Below are 15,119 nucleotides of genomic sequence, written 5' to 3'. Positions count from 1 at the left end.
CAGATGAATAACAATATGCATTATTGTTGACAGGGTGACATTAGGACTAACAGTAAAGCCATTAACACCGAAAATGTAAACATCCATTATATTTAAACAACCGTATTATATTTAAACATCCGTTATATCATACACATATGCTGCACTGAAAATCTACAAATAATATTCAAATTAATAAACTGACAGGCTGACATTTGGACCAACAGTACAGACAAAAGACCGATAAATGTAAACATCCATTATATTACAGTAAAATCAAACATATATGGTACGCATCAAAACTATAAACTAATATTACAGTTCATGATGGTAAAACTTAACAAAAAAAAAAACTTTATGCCCACTGAGGATTTGCACATCAATATAATGCAATACAAATGTCACAAACACATCAATATAATTCAATAACTTGTTATTTCCTTGATTTTAAGATGTATTATAGTAACATTAATAATAACAATAATTTGCCCTACCTTCTAAATAGAAAAATGACGTATAAAAGGCATACCTCTACCTCTAGTCGTCGTGTTTTCTGTTGAAGGCTGCTCAATTATCCCACCATGATTATTATCTGCACATTCAATTGTTGTTGGAACGATTAGGGCACCATCAACTAACATTTCTGTAAAGGTTTGTTGAAGATCCTCCATTTTTTTTGAACTATGAGAATAATAAAGTTGTAAATTTTTACGACATTTTAGTTGTAAATTATAGAGAATAAAAGGAAAATGTAGAAAGAAGATCAGAATTATGAGAATGAAAGCAAATTGTTGTGCAAAATCATGGTGAAATGGAAGTAGGGTTGTGCATGGGGGGCAAAGATCTCAGAATCATTTAATGCAAGATACACTTATTGCAATTATAGGAATTAAATATGTTAAGCAAAGTACAAGTTGGCAATAGAATAATCTTTGCAGTACACAAGTCATGCGTCGCCAACAGTGAAGCCGCCCCCTTTTGATGTGCTGTCAGCACAGACTTCCATGCAAACGGGTACCACATTGAGTTAAATGGTATGTATTTGACCCATCTCTTATTTGTGACTGATATCTCCGTCTCAAATAAGAATTTGTGATACTAATTTCCCAAAAATATTTGCGTTTGTAAGATTGCATTTATATACGCCATTCATTATACTAATTTCCCAAAATATTTGCTTTTGTAAGATAGTTTAATTTTCCCAAACAGACGTAAATATTTGTTTTTTCCCCCAAAATAAAAAATATTTATACAAAACAACAATTTGAGGTGAAGAAAGTATTTGTCTCCTTTGTTATCAAATAACTCAAAACGCAAATGACGAATAATAGCCATTACAAGCTTGTGAGTTGTGACAATTTGGACTTAATTTTTCTGTTTGTCTTGTTTTCTTCTCAACATTGGTATCAAAGATTCCCAGCTGTGTCTGTGTTGGCCACCTGACACACTTTGTAAAAAGAAAAAGGTAATTGTGTAGAATGAGCACAAACCTGGGAGTGAGAAGTAAACCAGGGTCGAAATCAAGGGTAGCATGACCACAGATTTCTCTCAAAACCATGTCTTTTTCATTTACATATAAACAGCGTGACGCCTTATTTTCCTGCCTAAATTTCAGACACCACAAAACCCGAGCTTGTTAAGTACTCTGTATGTTGCATTTGCCAACTGAAACTCGGAAAACAACAGAGATATGTGCAACGGTAAGAAGGGTGATAGTTGCAAGTTCGAGGAAGCATTCAAATGTCCGCAATGGAAGAGGCATATTAAGTCTAACACTAGTTTTGTTGGCAATGGATTTGGTCATGCTAAAACTGATAGTGTTGATGTTACGAAGAAGCCAATGCCTGAAAATAAGATGCTGAGATTGAAGGAAGAGCAAAAGGCCAATACCTTGCTCCAATTAATTTTTTGGGGACCTGATTAGTAGATTATTTCATTATTTTGTATGCCTAAGCTGCGACTATTAACTCGGGGAAAAAATGCTTCTACCACGGACTCACGGAGCCATGTGTGTGGGGTGGGATACACCACACGCATGGCTCAACTGCTTCGGCCTAGAGTAGAAGCATTCTTTCCCGTAAACATAATACGAGGAGGCTAAATAAATCATTTTTTTTATTACGCCATGTTTGTGCTTAGTATGTACTTTCCATTAGTCTTTGATAAAATCTGAAATTCATAATCTCTCTCGTCATTTTAAAATCATCAAACATATATGTACACCTAAGTAGCATCATAACAATGTTTAGATGGATAGTTCATCAAGAATTCTTATTCCTTAGGACTTGCTTGAAATGAGAGTAATTATTAAGGGAGTGATGAGATTTAATTTAATACTCCCTCCAAGTTCCTATTATCTTCCTCTTTCAATGAAATACTCCGCACATATATTAGAGAAAGGGGAAGATAAAAAAAAATTCGAGGGAGTAAGAAATTGGAGGAAATTGGTGTCTTGTGGTGATTGTGGAGGGTGGAAAGAGGAGGTGAGAGTGGAATTATTACCTCCATATGGAGGTAATGCATTACTTGGGGGAAGAGGTAGGGAACAATTACTCTCTTAATAGAGGTTTTGGTAAAAAATTACCTAATAGTCACTTTGTCTTTAGGTGGGTTAAAGCGGTCTATTGTTAGTCGATTTTTAGGTAGTGTGAATGTACTTGCAAACTGAAGGAACAAAATAAGAGATGCAAAATAGTAAAAGACACTGATAAGATGTCACAACCTAATCAAAGATATCCTAAACTTGGCTAACAAATTAATGTAGTAAGGTAGGGGTCGAATACAAGGAGACGAGAATCGCGTTATGAAAAGCTATGAATAAAATTCTATCTAGGTCGATTCAATTGGTTGGTTGTTTGGTTTGATAACTTGCAAATAAAACGATGTAAATAATATATGATAAAAGAGTCTAGGAGAGTCGGGTCACACATGCAATTATATAGATGTTCATGTTAAACTCGGAATAGATAATACTGTCAATTGTTTAGGTCTTGTGACAGCCACCTCTTGGCCTTATTTTCAACCATAGAACGGGTCCTAACGAGCTCTCGCTATGGCTAGGCCGGTCTACTAAAACATGCTTAGTCTAACTCATTTTCGTGCCTCTCGACTTATAAAAGTGAATTAACAAATTAACCAAAGATAGTGATCAATTATCAAAGATTAGCAAATAAAACAAGCATGTGATAGAAACTATTAAACAATATTACATCATCCTAATTTAACATTTACAAATACTAATTATGCATGGCTTCCCTAATCCCTAGACATATGAAATTACTCACTCATGATGGTAATTAAACTAATAACAATATATGAAATGATAAACATGATAACAATGGAATTATAACTAAATGATGATAACATAAATAAAACAACTAATATGATAACAAATGATTAGTGAAATGACTATGATGTGAAAATGTAAATGGAATTACTAGAGATAAACTATAGTGATAATAACTAATAATGAAATGTAATAACTAATAACAATATGAGAATGCTAATAACAATAATAAAAATTATGAAATAACAAGAATGAAAACTATGAAATAAACTAGAATTGAGATTACCGTAACAAGGAAATAGAACTCGAATGTAGAAGAACACAATGTGAAACCCAACAAAGTTGAATGGAAAGATTGTATTATTAAGAACCAAATGCTTAAGCAAATTGTTTATGACAAAGGAAATGCTTAACAAAATGTAAACTAATAAAAACTAAGAGAATTTGTGTTGCTTAGAGTATTATAAAGGATGTAAAAGAGTGTAAAAGATATCCCCTAATGACGGATTAAGGCCCCTATTTATAGTGAAATAGGGGCATAACATAAAAGTCCATGAGCAAGGGCGCCCCGATCTGGGATAGGCCACCCCGGTCGGAGTCGTAGGATTTCCGATTTATTGCTTTAATTCCTTGATTAATTACATGAGGAATCCAATGTTGCGTCATTAAGCCCCTTAATTCTTCCGGTTTAGAGTATCATTTGGCATCCTATGCTTCCAAGCTTTACTTGCTCTTTGGACTTTGTTTGGGCTTGACTTTCATTTCTTCATTTGTATCAACCCATGCTCACATTTCTTCATGCTCGGGATTCCTTTACTCGATTTTCTCCAAAATGCCCCTCCTTTTGCATGTCTTGTTTCTTTTAGCCTTGTGATCTCGTAATGCTTTCACATTCGGCGAAAAAAAGCTATAAAAGCTATATTTCCTACAAAATACTATAAAAACAAGCAAAAACACTATAACACGGTATTAGCTCACAAATACACTAATAAAAGTGTGATATTCAATCAAAATCGAGGTAATATAAGGGGTAAAATCATATATAAAAGGGACACATCAAACTCCCTAAGCTAAACTCTTGCTTGTCCTCAAGCAAGCAAACATATCCCATCAATTGCAATATCCTAAGACAAGCTATAAACATCATGATTCAAAACCCGAAACAACATGGACATAAGGATAATGCAAAACATGGATGAGATTTACATGGCAGTGTAGCATGGATAACTTCTACTGAACTTTTCGCCCTTGCATGATCTTTTTGATTTTGGACACTCACGATTCACTCAATATTCATTTTATGTGAAAAGTACTCACCTAACCTCGACTCATGAGAGTGTGTCCGCAATCTAATATGATAGTCATTTCAAATCACAAGTAAAAAACAATCAAATGCAAGCATGTAAAAGAAGTCAATAGGTAGAAGAAGACAATATGTAATGGGTAAGAAAGAGGAACATATGAATTATGGAGCTAGGTCAAGCTAGCAACAACCAAGTGTAAAGATGCTCAATCCAAAAACTAAATTTCAATGCAAATCATAAGAATACTCTCCAAAATTTGATGATAAAACATGAGAGTTTTCTTAATTCAACTTCTTCTTTTTCTCAATTCAATTCATGGTTTTTTTTTTCTTTCTTCCATTCTTTTTCACATCTTTTTTTCTTTCTTTCATCATTTTTTCATTTCTTTTCTTTTGCACAACTTTCTTTTTCACTTCTTTCTTTCATAAACCAATTCCGAAAAATAGCAATTCCGGCACAACCAATCTCACAAAGACTAAAAATTAAGCATATCAAATGAGCACCCTAACACCAATGACATAGCTACTAGCTTAACAAGGTAGGAAAGTGTATAATTTAGCTAGATAAATGTAAATATGTGTATGAAGGGGCTAGAAATGGGCAACAAAGTCAATGTGAATGACTTCAAATGCAAGCATATTATGAAAGTAATGCTCCTAAAAGATGAAATAAAAATCATACTTGTGTGTTTGATAAAATACACACCATAAGAAGACCTACACTCACCTAAGTGAGACCGAAATAAGATGTACCGGTCCAAGGAGGCTCTACCTTGCCATTTTGTGGCTTGCCAAAGTCAAGATCAAGGCTATTTGGTTCAATTTTCATCATCCACCTACTATGTCAAGACATCCCCATGAAGAAATTATCCCATCAAATGAGAAAGAATCATTAGCTAATAAGCTATCATTATGATAAGCAAGAGGGCATAAACACATTTTTCATGACAAAAGTAGGCTAAATGAAGCATAAGAAGCAAAAAGCAACACAGTTTTCTCAAATTTTCAGATTTTCTACAATGCAAGCTACACTAAAATGCAAATGAATACCCCCCCCCCCCAAGCTAAACACAACATTGTCCTCAATGTGCCAACATATAAAGCATCCAACTAAACCGTAAAAACGGCTCAGCACATAAACAAGTAAGAAAAGAGATTATATCTAATGGGTTGCGGGAAAAATAACTAAAATGCAAAAGAAAGTACACTATCTAGACTAGCTAGCCTCCTCCCAAGCTAGTATGTATACGGGGGACTCTTCCATTCATCATCAATTCAAGAAAAGGGCCAAAAATTGAAGCCCTTCTTACCTTTTGGTGCTTGACCTCCACCGGATCCTGACGCACCATCATGTTGACTACTACCACTTGGTTCATCACTTTGAAAATGAGTCACATACTCACCAATATTGCTTCCACTACCAAGACCTCCTACATAGCTACCATAACCTTCGTAACCACCATATCCTCCATAGCCATCACTAAAGACCTCCACTCCATAATCCGAACCACAATAATCCGGACCGGGAGCATAAGTACCTGCATTAAAACCAAAAGAAGAAGGGAACCCACCCGGGGGAAAGTTGTAGAATGATTGGTGTGGTCCCTCGGGTAGGATAACCCCTTGCCTATCAAAGTGATCATAAATGGGGTATAGGGCAAGTCTTTGGTCATCACGAATGACATTCACATTAAGGCTAAGATCTCTCATCATATCCATCATGTCAACGCTAGAGGTGGAATGACGAGCTTGAGAGGATTGACCTCTCTCACGTCGCTCAATAGTGGAGGGTGTCTCTTGTCTTAGAGGCAAGAGATAGGTAACCGGTTCAAAGGCACCTGCACAACGGGGTTTAGTGTGGACTACTACTTTTAGTTCGGAAACCTCATCCGGTAGACTAATTGAGTCATTTTTTCCAATTTTCCAAATCATATGCGGATGAGAGTTTCTAAATCAATTCAAAGATAGAAAATATGTATAATCAAGTCCATCACCCGCCTCCCTTGAGGAAACCAAAGGTTGCAAGTGTGTGGTTTCTTGGTTGAATCGGCATAACTTATAAGCAATTTTTGTGACCAACCTTCCCATGACAATAGAACTATTGTTTTTGTGACATTATTTGGTCAAGTGAGTGGCAAAGTGGTAAGGGAGATTAATCCCCAAATTTTCATCATCATTAACATTAAGAAATGCACCTAGAATTTCAACCTCCAATTTCCTCACCGAGTAAGACTCAATTCGACCCAAAAATGTCCATCCCATAAATCGGTTCCAAATACGCATTTCGGGATAATGAATGAATTGATGCGGGACATGATCCCAATCAACAAAGGGGAAATGGGAAATGGCTTGCCATGTAATTTTGGGGTTATAAGACTCGGGAGACTCAATGTGCAAATTCTCATGCTTCAATTGAAAAATTTCAGCAAATTCACCAAGAAACATCCTATAATCATGACTAAACAATTGGAAACTTACACCATAAATAAAATCCTTCTTTTTAGACTTGTGAAATTCAAAGGAATTCAAGAACTCAAGGGTGAGTTCGGGGAAAGTTTTCTAATTCATAGTATAAGCATGCTTCATGTCAAGATTCTTAAACAAAGCTTTAAATCGTTTTTCAATTCCAATATGCTTCAAAGAATCATGATTAATAAATTTGGTGGTCTTCATACCTTTGGCTCTCAAGATAACCCAATTTTCCCATTGCTTTTTACTAGCAGAGATAACTTGGGGATAAGTTGGATCATGCTACGTTGGTGTTTCTTGCATTTCGACATCCTCCGCAGCATGGGATGCCTCCGCTTCACCTCTCCTCTTCTTTGTAGCACCTTGTGTAGTAGCTTTCTTAGAAGCCATTTCTGAAATTTTAAGACAAAAATTTCATCTTAAGACAAGCTAAAATTCATACAACAAGCATAATAGAACAAATTAGTGAACTAATTCATCCTATAATCATTAATAGAACACATTTAAACCAATTTATAGCATAAATAAGTACCAAATCGATTTCTCCCAAATTGAGTTAGGGTTTGAGAAATTGGATTAAATTGATTAAAATGGATGAAATCAAAGAGAAATGAGGTAGAAACTTACTTGGTGTTGATGAATGATTAGCAAACCTTGAAATCTTGATGAAGAGAGTGTGTTTTATGTGTGATTTTAGTGAAGAAATGAAGAAAAATGAGTGAAGAATTGAAGATAGAGAAGAAGGTACCGTCGGGTTTTTGTTATGAGAATATGAACAATTTTCCCTTACCCGTGTTTTAAATAGCAACAAAAAAGTAGAAAATCACGACCCCGATCGGGGACGCCCCACCCCGATAGGGGTTGACTGGTTCCGCGCGTTGACTTTTCCGCTATTCCGTATTGCTTAATCACGCCCCGTTTTTGAAAGTTACGTCCCCGAACGGGGTTTCTTGCATGGGGGTGCGTGCATATCCTCCTTGATCCTTCTTCTCTTCTTTATTCACCTACAAATCACAAAACAAAACACCGTCAAGTCTAGCAATTATTCTTAAATCTATAAAAGCATTAAATTGTTCGAAAATTAAAAACAAAAACAAATAAAAGCTCGGGTTGCCTCCCAAGAAGTGCTGGTTTAACGTCTCGCACGACGTAAGAAGCTTGAGTCGGTTTAAGCTTCCATAAATAGAGGATTAACGGTGACTTCCTCTATTACTCCAACAATCACATTCTCATGGTAGACCTTCAAACGATGGCCATTTGATTTGAATTTTTCGCCATTGGTGGTCATGACTTCAAGGAACCGAACTTGTTGACATTTGTGACGGTAAATGGGCCGGACCACCGTGATCGTAATTTCCCCGGAAATAGCTTGAAGCGGGAATTGAATAACAACACCTTATCACCGATTTGAAATTATTTCTTCAAGATCTTCTTGTCATGCCATCTTTTCGTCTTCTCCTTATAAAGACAGGAGCTCTCATAAGCTTCCAAGCGGAATTCATCAAGCTCATTTAGTTGCAACAACTGCTTCTCTCCACTTAACTTTGTATCCATGTTTAGCTCCTTGACCGCCCAATATGCCTTGTGTTCCATCTCAACGGGTAGATGGCAAGCCTTGTCATAGACCAACCTATATGGTGAGGTACCAATAGATGTCTTGTAGGCGGTATGGTAGGCCCATAAGGTATCATCAAGCTTCATCCTCCAATCCTTCCTGAACTTGGCAACAACTTTCTCAAGAATGGACTTGATCTCACGATTAGAGACCTCTACTTGGCCACTTGTTTGTGGATGGTAAGCCAAGCTTCTTTTATGGGAAACCCCATACTTTTCTAGCAATGAATCAAGTTGTTTTTCACCAAAGTGTGTACCACGATCAATAATGACCGCTTTGGAACCCCAAATCTCGGAAATATGATCTTCTTGAACAAGTTGATCATGGCTCGGGCATTATTAGTAGGAGTAGCAATTGCCTCTACCCATTTCAATTAAACGACATAAAAACTGTACAAGGATCTTACCCACAATACGACGCTCTCAACGGCGTAAAGAACACAATGATCCAATGACTCTAACCCTTAGGATTTGATAGCAATGAGAGAAGAACAATCGACGTTGCTTTGTTTTCTTTGTAAAAACTTTAGAGAATAAGAGTAAAAGTAAAGAGGATTTGTCGAAATAGGTTTATATATCTCTTCCCGCATTACTATCGAACCCGGCTGAAATCCCGTAAAACATGACTTACTCGATCGAGTGCCCCCTACTCGATCGAGTAACCCACTTACTCGATCGAGTACCCATCAGCAGAACACTGTCTCGCATGCAACACTCACTTACTCGATAAAGTAAGCCCTACTCGATAGAGTACCCAACATCATATGAAACCGTAGTATTACAGTCTTCCCTCCTTAAAACGAACTTCGTCCCCGAAGTTCAAACCCAACCTATAAAACATGAACTCCTAACACTCACTCCACCAACTATGCCTACCTCCGCAACACGGCTCACGATATCGTATCAACCACTTCATAGCCTCTCGACACTAACTCCATACACTACCGAATACCATCTCATAGCCTCTCGACATTAACTCCATACACTACCGAATACCATCCACAAACGCCGCTAGCTCCGTCTCACTAACATATTATCCACTAGAAAATCCAATATCAAGACAATCCACCAAGCAGGATCAACCACCAAACGGAATGTTACATTCTACCACCCTTAAAAAGAACTTCGTCCTTGAAGATTACTCACACTCATAAACATCATCATCCAACTGTCAACACTATCGAAGTATTCTCACACTCCTAAACATCAGACTACTACAAGCACAGCCATGCCCTTTTAGCAATATCAACCACAATACAAATCCATCCTGTATTCTCCACCAAGACTCAAACTTCCAAATGTACCACAACATGTACAACCATCAAACTCTCTTTGTGGCATCCTACTCCTCTTAAAATAAATGTTACGTCCTCGTAACTCACTAATACTAGATCCTTAGCTATATCTTCTCATTTTCCTCATCACCATCGCATGTCAAAGATAACCACCTATAACCTCAACACCTATAACTATTCCTATTTCCAAGGCTCTTGATACGTGCATTTATATAGTCTTTTTAGGCCTCTTTATGCACGTATTTCTATGCTATCCTCGTAGTTTTATGCTACGAAATGCCCCGAATATGCTACTTTGGTTTGTTTTGTCTTATTTGCAGGAATGGGCCAGAAAGTAGCAGATTCAAGCCTTTTATCGCCCGTTTTGCATCCATTTAGAGGAAGAGTGAATTTGGAGCGGAAATGTTGCTGCCTTGGGACGCGTGAAGTCATTTCGGGAGCTAAATAACCAAGTCAATGCTGAAACTAATGAAACACGTAGCTGGCTGAATCAGATATCACTCGATCGAAGGCTTTCGAGGTCGTTCGAGTACTTTTGGATAGAAGAAGACCTCAATCGAGTACTATATTTACTCGATCGAATTGATCATTTTAGGGTTTCCTCGATCGAGTGGTTTTTCTACTCGATCGAGAGGTTTGGGCTTGTTTTTGCTCGATCAAGCAGTTTCAAATGGCTCGATCGAGTGGTTTTCTAATGGGCTTGGGCTTTTTCAGTTTTTATTTCGTTTTAGGTCAAATAAATCGTCTTTCCTATAAATAAGAAAGACGACAGAATGTTTAGGGACCACTTATCATCTTGAATACTATTCCTTGACTGCTTTTCTCTATTCTATTTCCCGGATCTAATTCACTGTAACTTTCTCTTTCCCTTTTATCCTTTTCCTCTCTTATCTCTTTATTATGATTATTATTCCTTATTCTTTTGCTTTCGCTTTATTTATTATGTCTAGCTAATTCCTCTGCTAGGATTTAGGGGAGTCGATGAATCGTTGTTAATTGTTGTTTAGGTTTATAGATCGTTCGTTGTTGTTAAGTCTATGTTGTTAATCATTCTTTAATTGTACCTAGCTAATTGAATCGATGCATTTAGCCTTTTTAACCTTGGTAAGCCTTGACCTAGACCGGAAGGTTGGAAGGGGTGAGATCTGCAGTGAACAATAGGATGCTTTAGTGAGGGCGGAAGCTAAGCTAAAAGTATTTTAGGGCGAATTGAGACCGGAAGGAGATATTCGTTGCCCCTTAGACCGACACATCGACTGATCCGTGACCTTAGCTGCAATTAACTGACATTCATTGATGACCCGACAATCCTAGTTTTCTCTCTCTCTTGCTAATCCTTCTTAACCTTAATTCTCTTCCTTTAATCTTGATTAGTTTATTTCAAACATTTAAAACCCCCATCTTGTGACCATAGATAGACCGAATTTACAAGCAGATAGTGACCGCCTCCCTGTGGAGATCGACCCTACTTACCGCTGACTTCTGTTAGTAGTAGATAGGTATTTATTTTTGGTACACAAATGACAGTATCAGCTCTCCTACTCTAACGGTTCTCAGACCTCAATTCATTTGACACACCACCTAACCTATACCACCAAATCCTTAGCATAATCAATACTCCAATTCTTGCACATTACCACCAAAACGACATCTTCCTCTATACATGCACTTATCTCCATACTCATGCCTCACGATCCACAATTGTTACGCACACTCAATCTAGATCCTCAAGTTCTTTTCTTTTATTACCACAAAACTCACCCATAACTTAACATGATACTAAGTCCCAACACTCCTTACTCACTGCCCCAATAAAAGATTATAAACCCCACACATGTTCCACAATTATTTTGCCACAACTCTGTCCACCAAAGCCTCATCTAAAACAAGATCAAAAGTACTCTAACAACCTCTTACAACTGTGTCCCATTAACAGAATATTACTATACCATGCCAACAATGGAAACATACCCAACTCTCTTTCATATCATACTCTACCCTCACTCCCAAGCCGACACTGGTAAGAAACATCAATAAACAAAACAATAGTCTATATGTCCAAACCGAAACTCAAAGGAAACAAAAGTAAACAAAACAAAAATCTATGTAACTGATATACACTTTCGAAAAATCGTCTCGTAATCCTCCCGCCTACTCCACCACAACCGATGACGACATCGCAACACCGCCACCAACAGCCGCACCACAGCACAAAAATACCCGCATCACAACACGAAGTGCCGTGCCCGGATCACCACCCGAGGCACAAGGGCCACATCGATAGTCATCGCAACTCATACAATCCCATAAACACTGACTCGGTATAACTTCCTCAAAATCGCTTTAGTAGATCACAACGCAACATATTATACGGAGTAAACAGATAACAACCTTATGAATATCATCCATACTATTACTCATGAGGTAAGAACCGCACACTATCACTTACATATATTATGAATACACATACAACTATAACTGGCCATGCCAGATCACCCAAACTATCACTTTTGAATATCATTCCATTAGGCTACCGTACCCAACATATATTACAGAACATTCAGATAACAACTTTATAACTATCACACCATACCGCTTCTCGTGAGGTCAGAACATCACACAAACATTTATACACATCATAGACCCGTAATCACATCTAACTAGTAAATCCTGATCACGTAAGTGACCACCTGATAAAGGTTGTCTCTCGCCCGAGCTTAACTCGCATGCCCTTCATAACACATTCTCCCATTCGTATAACTATCACCTCCTGACAAATATATACCGCTAAAACTCAACTACAAGCAATCACCTCCTATAACCACATCTTATACTCCCTCACAACCATACATACCAATTCGGCCTCTATAAAATCAACCTCTTTAAAATGGCTACCTTTCCTATTAATCATCACCCTTAACCAGTAGTGACAACACCACAACACCACCATCGTTCGTATAACAAATATCTTACACTCACCTCTAAATATCACGGTTTCTTTCCCATCTTCGGTTAACATCCCAAATGATGAACATTAAACCCATCAACAAAATTTACTTGAAGATTCATTCCAATTCTATCCGTAATTGTATCGCCACCTAACTCACCACCAAAATCTCATATCGTGCAAATACTCTACCAACTTTTACTCCCCTTAATTCCTCAAAACTCATGGCTAACATGTTGTCATGAAACTCCTATATAACCATTAACTCACATCCTCATGATAGTATCATACATCTCGACGATTCCTTACTTCGATATCACATAACTCCGGCCAACATTCTCCTAGTTTACTCCCCTCATTATTTTATTTTTACACTTGATAAAATCAATTAACAATTCGACTCCTTATTCCTTCTACCTAACTCTTTAGTGCTCTGGTTACCTTCTCATTGCTCCAAAACTCAAATCCCTTTATTTTATATCGGTACCTTCTCACTCTTTCTTACCATGGGTCATCTCTCATCGTGCTACACACTTACACTTACCACTAATCAATCCACAAAATCAATGTTTACAGTTCAATCAATTGCATCTCCCTTTTACATCTCTAGAAATCAAAATTCCACTTTATACCATTAACTGCCCAAAGAATTACACACTAGGTTCACCTCTTAATAAACCAAATTCCCCAAACTCAGTCAATATCTACAAATCCACGTCGCGACATGACTCCATCTAAGTTCACTATATACCACTCTTCTCCATCCCTCTACAATGAACTTTCATTACATATATTCTTAACCAACACAATCCTAACCATCTCCCCCATAAATCCTTCCACATCTCAAGTTGCCACTATTCACATCCTTCCTTTCAATCTTTTCATTCTCATGTTCCTTAGTCTTACATCATCCCTGGCCCATATTCACTTACTTTTATATTACTCAACTCGCAATTATATCACTCACCACGTCTCACCAAACATGTTCCATGCCTCAATAAGCTCATCAACCTCCCTTTTCTTTTTTCCACTATCCATCACAACCACATATAACTCATGTCCTCCCCACCAAACTCATACCCATCATAAGGTGCTACTCTTACATCATAAGATTGGGTAACTAATGCATCAGGACCAACACATATGCAAAACAATGCATAAAGAAGCAAAGGAACACCCTTCAATTAAATAATATGCGACGTGGTAAAAAGATAAGCATATGACCCAAAACAGGGGTCACTAGATCGAGTATAGCCTACTCGATCGAGTAGGTGAAGGTCAGAAGCACGTATAACGAATTACCAGGGCTATGCGATCGAGTAAGGGGTACTCGATCGAGTAACAAGAGGTGCACTCGATCGAGTAAGGGCCACTCGATCGAGTACCCTACACAGTTCTCAGCATTATCGAAGTTTTGTAAAACGGTCATATCTCACTCGTTTCTTGGTCATTTTGGGCGTGTGACCTATCGTTAGAATCGTAAAAGAACAAGCTATCACCTCCAATTGGAATCACATCAAAATCATATATAAATCTCAATTTATAATAGTTTAAAGACAACCTCTCGATAATCGAAAAACATAACTACTTGATTCTTTCTTCCAAATAACTTAAACAACAACAAAGTAAACAAAGACAACTCAACACTCATAAAACCAGTATCCCTAGCCACATGTTACTATCTACAAAAGCCAAACAAATACATCCATTATGATCATATAGTATTCAACTTGTCAATCATGTATTAACCACATGCTTTTATTCTACAACTTTACGTAAAACAAAATCATGAATATATATAACATCACATCCGCTAATCACATGTTACTAACATAACAACATTATAAAATCACTTCCATATGAACATGCTCAAACATAAATTCCATATCCTCATGCAATTACTACTTCTATCTTTTCGGACCAATTCATTCATCATACCACATATTCATCCAACATACTCATCCAACATATGGACATGAACAATAGTAAACATATAGCAATCCCATGACACCCCATAGTGACCGGTTCAATGTTGTAGGGCTAGGACGTCTCCCAAGTATTTGCATTAGCTCCTAACAACTCCTACCAGGGTTCATTTTATTTTGACTCTATAGATTCATTGGGTTCATTAGTTACAGGTTCCAAAATCGTTGCTCTGATACCACTTTATAACACCCCCATACACCAAGGTGCCTTACCAAGACCACCATAGGCATAAAAGTGCTA

Source organism: Silene latifolia, chromosome Y (assembly GCF_048544455.1).
Source record: "Silene latifolia isolate original U9 population chromosome Y, ASM4854445v1, whole genome shotgun sequence".
Taxonomy (NCBI): Eukaryota; Viridiplantae; Streptophyta; class Magnoliopsida; order Caryophyllales; family Caryophyllaceae; genus Silene; species Silene latifolia.
The sequence above is the reverse complement of the archived record's forward strand: the minus strand, read 5'-3'. Positions refer to the sequence as shown.